This window comes from Colobus angolensis, unplaced genomic scaffold (assembly GCF_000951035.1).
Source record: "Colobus angolensis palliatus isolate OR3802 unplaced genomic scaffold, Cang.pa_1.0 Scaffold4, whole genome shotgun sequence".
Taxonomy (NCBI): domain Eukaryota; kingdom Metazoa; phylum Chordata; class Mammalia; order Primates; family Cercopithecidae; genus Colobus; species Colobus angolensis.
The window spans coordinates 7102937-7109661 of NW_012117376.1; the positions used below are offsets into that span (position 1 = coordinate 7102937).

At 41.6% G+C, this 6725-nt stretch overlaps 1 protein-coding gene across 1 annotated transcript in view; it reads left to right on the forward strand.

Annotated features, from left to right (window-relative positions):
• PHC2 (polyhomeotic homolog 2 (Drosophila)) overlaps nt 1–6725 on the forward strand; it is a 112125-nt gene continuing 105400 nt past the window's right edge. Inside the window, exon 1 of the mRNA XM_011955380.1 lies at nt 1–313. The gene's annotated coding sequence lies outside the window, so the exon portion shown is untranslated. The remainder of the gene's footprint in view (nt 314–6725) is intronic.

Here is a 6725-nt window from a genome sequence, read left to right on the forward strand (position 1 = left end):
ACCCGGGGTTCGGGCCTGACCAGGGCGCCCGCTCCCCAGCCGCGGCCTGACAGCCCAGCCGCTGGCACTTTCGGTCCAGAGTCAAGCGTGGCGTGGGGGGCACCAGCAGAGGGAACCGGGGTTGCTGGAACTGGGAGGAGAGAACAGTCACCTAGAGGAAAAGCGGGCCCCAAGGTTGGAGAAAGAGGGATGCCCTAGAAAGGCGCTGGTCCCTTGTTTTCTGTGCTGGGTGATGACCTGACACCCATGGGAAAAGGTCGGTGCTGGACACCTGGATCGGGTCTGTCATGCACAGAGGAAGCGGCTGTTCTACGTGAGTGTCTAACACATTTCTTATAAGGCGAAGCTTAAATTCATCTTCCTCCCCCAACCCCCTCCTAGGTCTGCTACAGAAGTGTCTTCTTGTAATTATCCCCCCTCCCCCATTTCACTTAGACTGGTGGCAGCTTTAGGCTCACAGTGTAATTTAACTTTCGCTACAATAGAAATGGTAGGAGGAGAGTTGCGCCACTGATATTAAGCTTACCCTGGGAGTTTCTTGGAAGTGTGGGGGAAAAAAATATTTCTGTCACTAGTGGGGATGAAAATCGGCTAATGCGTCCGTGATATCAATAGAGTTTCTTTTATGAGTCTAAACTCGTTCCTTCTAAATCAAGAGAAAACGCGGTTACACATGAAAAGTACCAGGAACCAATTTGATTTTGCAAGTGAAGTGCAAATTGCACTTCCACGTTGCTCTTGATGTCTTTTATCACCCAACAACAAATACTTGGCATATGCCAGGCACTCTGCTATGTCTTGGGGATGCAAAGATGAGTAAGATAAAAGATAATTAGTCCTTGTCCTGAAAGAAGTGGTAGCAGAAACAAATGAAATTGCTAGTAAAAGTGATTAACAGCACAATAGACGTGAATGCAAAGGACTGTGGAAGCACAGAGGAGGGAACAATTAGCTGTCTGAGAGGACCAGTGAAGGCTTTCCAGAGAACACATTTAAATAAGGTGTTGAAGGGTGAATAGGAGTTCACCTTGCAGAGAAAATTGGAAAAGACTGAAAAGGCAGTCAAAGCGGGGGAACAGCAAATGCAGCCACATAAAGAATATGTTATTTCTAGGGAATGGCTTTCTATTGTAACTATGGCTTTTTTCCTTCCTCTGTAATGTAACTTTCTAAAAGTAGCCTGGAATTTCTCATTCCCAGCCCAGTTGTCCAGTGATATTTTTCTTATTGTTTTCTCTGCCATATTTTCCCCTCATCAGTTTTTCTGAGCCTCATCCCTGGTCTTTGTCACCCATGTCTTTCCAAGTAAGAGTCCATCATGTGGAGGTGGAATAGGAGTGGTTTTCAATCGCTCTAAAGGAGAGGGCCTGAAAACTGGACATAATGTTTGGCACTAGAGGCAGCATCTGAGGAGGGCAAATCTAAACCGTACAAAAAGAGAATACATGGCCATAACTAGGGAAGCAATGCTGGATGTCAAATCTGTGAGACCTGGGGAAATAAGTATTACGATCAGAAGCTGGAAGGATCTGGATTAAGAGAGGACTGGAGTGTGAGATGGGTCAGGGCAAGTAGTCCAGGACTGAGACCATGAATCGTGCAAATGCAGCTGACCCCACTGTTGCATGGTGCCAGCTGTGCACAACAGCAGTGGATCTGCCAGACTGGGCCAGGCCCTCCATAGGCTTTCCAATGCCTCCTCCTTTCTGTTTACCCTCCCTCCTTACTATTACCCTCTTCTCTTCATCCCAGTTTCCACCTATGTCTCACACGTATTGGGCTTCTTTTAATGAGGTCTTAGCTACCAGAGCAGAGAAAATCCCATTCTGCTGTCTTAGTATCTATCTCTAGAACTATAAATAGTTCATTTAACCTCATCAGCCATCAACTAGCCAACCTATTTTTACTTCCTGATCATTTAGAAGCTGAGCAAGGTTGGGCCCAGAGTAGCAAGGTGGACCTCATCCCGAAAACTCTCCTAATATTTGAATCAGATAAAGGCCTTTTTGCTTTGCTTAGACCAAATTTATTTTTAGAACAGATTATGGCGAGTTTTTGGCAAATTTTCTGTTTTGAATTATATTACAGATCAAGTCTAAAGAAGGTGTCACTGGGGTGACATGCTTAATATGCTCTGCTCAGACTGATGATACTATAAGTGCTGGAAAATCATGGGCGGTATTTAAACAGTCTTCTCAATCAGCGTATTTACCGAACACCTGCTTGTGTGCAAATACTATCCTGTATTTGTGATGTGGAGGAGATAGGAAAATGAGAGGGGTGGTGTAGTATGGGGGTTATTCTCAGCTAAACAAAGATTTGGATCCCAGTTCTACCAGGTACTTGCTACATGACTTTGACTTCAGTTTCTTCATCTGTAATAATGCCACCTACCCAATATTGTTGTGATGAGTAAATGAAATCACAAATGTATAGCAGTCATTTAGTACCTTTTTGAGATGGTTAATGCGTGGTATTATAGGAGCTGAGAAAAGAAAAAAAATGGTGATAATTGAAGCCATATGATTAGTTGAGTTCACCGGTGGTAACAGCATAGAAATAGAATAGAGGATGAAGGACGGAAACTTGGAGATATATCCCACAATTAGGGAGGGAGGGAGAAGCCATGGAGTTCATATGGTAGAAAATAAGGAATATCAAAGAAGCAAGACAACCATCTAATTTATTCATCAAACAAATGCATTCTATTCACCACCATTTGTTGTGTACCTGACAGATGCCAAGGCCGGTTAGACATGCTATTAACCATGAGAGTGTAGTATCATAGAAGTCAAGAGAAGAAAAAGTTTTGAGCTGCAGAAATTGGTCTGCAGTATGAAATTGTACAGAAAGAGTGGGAAACATTCATTATATTTAGTAAACAGAAGGTCATTAGTAACTTTTTGAAAATGATAGCTTCACTAGAGTGGCAGGGGTGGCCATGGGGATATTAAAAGCCACATTAGAGAGAACTGTGGCATGAGATGCAGATAAGAAGTGGAGACAGCATGTGGATCACCTTTTGTATGTTTGGCAATGAAAGGAAGAAAAGAAATAGAGAAGTGATTAGCAAAGACAGCACAGTCAAGTGGAAGATTTCATTTTCCCTGTCTGCTTCATTATTTTAGTTGACCTAAAATACTATTCTTTTTCTTTCATATCCTTAATAGTAAGTCAGCAGTCCATTTCTTAAACTTACTGCTTTAATAACTACTTGTATGTTTCATTGAACAGTAATAGTACAGCTATCATTTGTTGAGTGCTCACTATGTGCTAGGCATTGTGCTAAGCTCTTTGTATACATTCTGTTCATTATCCCATTTAATCTTCCTAGCACCAGATTATAACCACGCAACCTCTTGGCAACATGGAAAGACTAAGTAAATTGCCGGAGGTCACATAGCTAATGAGTGGCACAGATGGGATTTGGATCCAGCTCAGACTCTAAAGCTTTCCTGAAGGATCACGCTATACTGTCTCTGAAGTCAGGGCCAGCTTTGTGGGTATGCAACCTGTGCAGTCTCCCAGGGCCCTATGTTTAGAGGGGCCCAGGCTTGGTTTAATGCTCTCTTGTTGCTGTCTTGGAATTCTTGATAATTTTTAACAAGGGGGTTCTACATTTTCATTTTGCACCAGGCCCCACAAATTAGGTACCCATTTCTGCCTGAAGGTATCTGTACTACCTCCTGAAGGTAGGAAAGCATTTTGCGCCGTGGCCTTTGTTTTGGGTAGGTGGCCTAAGTCCTTGCTATGTCATGCTGCACAATCACATTTTCCTATGGTCCCCTCATTTTGAACTCCATGAGTTGGCTGGTGTGAAGGGCAAAAGGAAATGCCTAGTCAATATGAAGAGAATAGAGAATAAAGAGGCAAGGAATTGCTTACTTAGAATGACTTCTAGAAACTCATCCACCATATTTTGAGGGTATTATTAGAGAGAGTTATAGTCCTGATGCTATTGTTACTCCCAATTTAAATACAACACAAGTTCATTTCTATTCCTTTTTTAGTTAGATATACCCATTTGTTCATGGGAAGATATGGAGACCATTTTTCAACCTACTGAAACAGAAATTGGAGTGGAACAGGTACACTACGACTTGTCTGCCCTCGTCTGGTGCCTTTTTAACCAAGTTGATGCTACCCTTTGACCCTCAAACCATGGACTCCCCCAGCAGCTTTGAACCCCACTGGTTGCCACCATTGTCTGGAATGCTTCTGTTCTCTCTTGCCTTTGTTGCCTACTCTGTTCCTTCATCTACCCACATGAATTAAGAAACACAGAAACTTCTATTTTCTCTAATTTTTGGCTTTACAGTCACTACTTGGAACTGACAACCAATTAGGTTTTTCTGGGTTTCATGGTTATGGTTCTCTCAGAAACAGTTTTTACTCGTCCTCTTGTTCCTCTCACTTCTGGTCTCTCTGAGTAATGATTTGACCAAGTCCTGACATCACTTGACACTTACCACTTGACCAAGTCCTATGCCAACCAACCTGGATTCCTTTGTGGGGGAAATCAGACAAGATTGAGATTGTATTGCCTCCTCCCATTACCTGTCTCATCCCCGTTCAGAGTGTTTGTTCTCATTTTCTATGCCCAACATGGATCAGGTAAGCCTAAGAATACGTGAGAAGAAAATATGAAGAGATGTCCAATATAACCTGCAGTATACACATGAAACACAGTTTACATGACTGGGCTGGGTCTTCTCCATAGTCTCCTAGTTGTGCTATAGCATGGTCTCCATAAGGCACTGTAGTAGTTATCCATTGCTGTATAACAAATTACCCCAACATTTACCAGCTTAAAACAAAATTTTCTACTTATCTTTTAAGACTCATTTCAAGCATTACCTCTCGGAAGGCATTTCCCAGCTTGCTTTTTAAGAATTAGTAATCTCCTCTTTGATATTTCTTCATACATTAGCATCTCATTATAGCATTTGCCACATTGTTATAATTGCTAAGGACCATGTCTTTTTCATACCCTTAAGTTCCTAAAACTATTTCTTGAACATCATAGAAGCTCAGTAAATGGTTGTTAAAAGAGCTTAAGAATAACTCATACCTTTATCGGCTTTCACTCTATTCTTTATAAAACATAGGTATATTGCAAAGTATCTAACCTTGTTTCCTGTGATAGGCTCATATATCATTGTTGTTGAAGTTTAAATATAAAGAAACTGTAGTATATGTCCAAGACTGCTTGACTTGCCAACTTATCTACTCCAGTGAAGGCTTCTTGAGCTTATCTTTATCTATAGGTCTCTGTGCCATTCCTAATCTGAAACCAATTCTGGCCTTTATAGGAAATTATACACTGAGCACCCCTAGTCCAGAGATACTTGGTTCAATAACAAAGACAACATGTGTTCACTATTCAGATATGTGACTCTCAATTTTATGAGGGTACATCTGTGTCTGGCTTCTTCACTGCTCTTTTCCCAACACCATGCCCTAGTAGATGCACAGTAAATACTTAGTGAATGAATTAATGAAACTCAGTTCTTGATAACTCATGTCCCATTCCTGTTATCCAGGTCCTGACCTCTGATCACCCAGAATCTTAGGCCTGATTCATCATTTCATGTGACCCAGACTTTTTGTTTTGGTCCTTGACTTTTATCTTCCAGGACCTTACTATAGCTGGATAAGAATCTGACCCTTTGCTTACTCAGAACTAAAGTATCTCTTTGTTTCTTGATCGTCCTAACTAATAATATAGGCCAGATGCCCTTAGAAAAATATTATTTTCTCTACCTGAAGCCAGAAACATTCAGAATACATATTAAATGTATTTAAAAATATTTAAACTGAAGATAATTACATTCAAATTTCTAAAGAAAGTAAACAGGCCCTTTAAGAAACAAGTTTTGGGCAGAGACCAGCGTCTAAAATTTTGTGAGTCTATTAGAATGATTAGCTTGTAAGCTTCAGCAAATCAATGCAAATTAATTTTTATACCAACCAGTGAATCAAAGGAGGGGAGGGAAATGAGTGAGTGTGTAAATATGGTTGCCAGGGAAACTTTTCCTGACAGAAGAGAGAACCGCTCAGGAATTTATACAGGCCCACAGAAGCAATGTAACCTGATCTTTCTCTGTTCTCTTTCTGATGGAGGAAGAAAAGATGTAGAAACTATGGGTACAGATAAAGGTGGCTTTAGGCTTTTCAAGAGATTTGAGGAGTAAGTTCTCCAGGACAAATGATGACTATTATAAGGCACCCATTCCTTCTAAGGATCCAGCTGGAAATGAATCTATCTCTAAAATAGTATTAATGAATCAATCTCTATAATAGTATTAATTTACTCAATAAATATTTATTAAGCACTTTTTTTTTTTTGAGACGGAGTCTCATTCTGTCCACCAGGCTGGAGTGCAATGGTGTGGTCTCAGCTCACTGCAACCCCCCGCCTCCCAGGTTCAAGCAATTCTCCTGCCTCAACCTCCCGTGTAGCTGGGACTACAGGTGTGTGCCACCACACCCGGCTAATTTTTGTGTTTTTAGTAGAGATGGGGTTTTACCACATTGGCCAGGCTTGTCTTGAACTCCTGACCTTGTGATCCACCCTCCTCGGCCTCCCAAAGTGCTGGGATTACGGTTGTCAGCCACCGTGCCCAGCCTTATTCAGCCCTTTCTTTTTTTTTTGAGACGGAGTCTTGCTCTGTCGCCCAGGCTGGAGTGCAGTGGCCGGATCTCAGCTCACTGCAAGCTCCGCC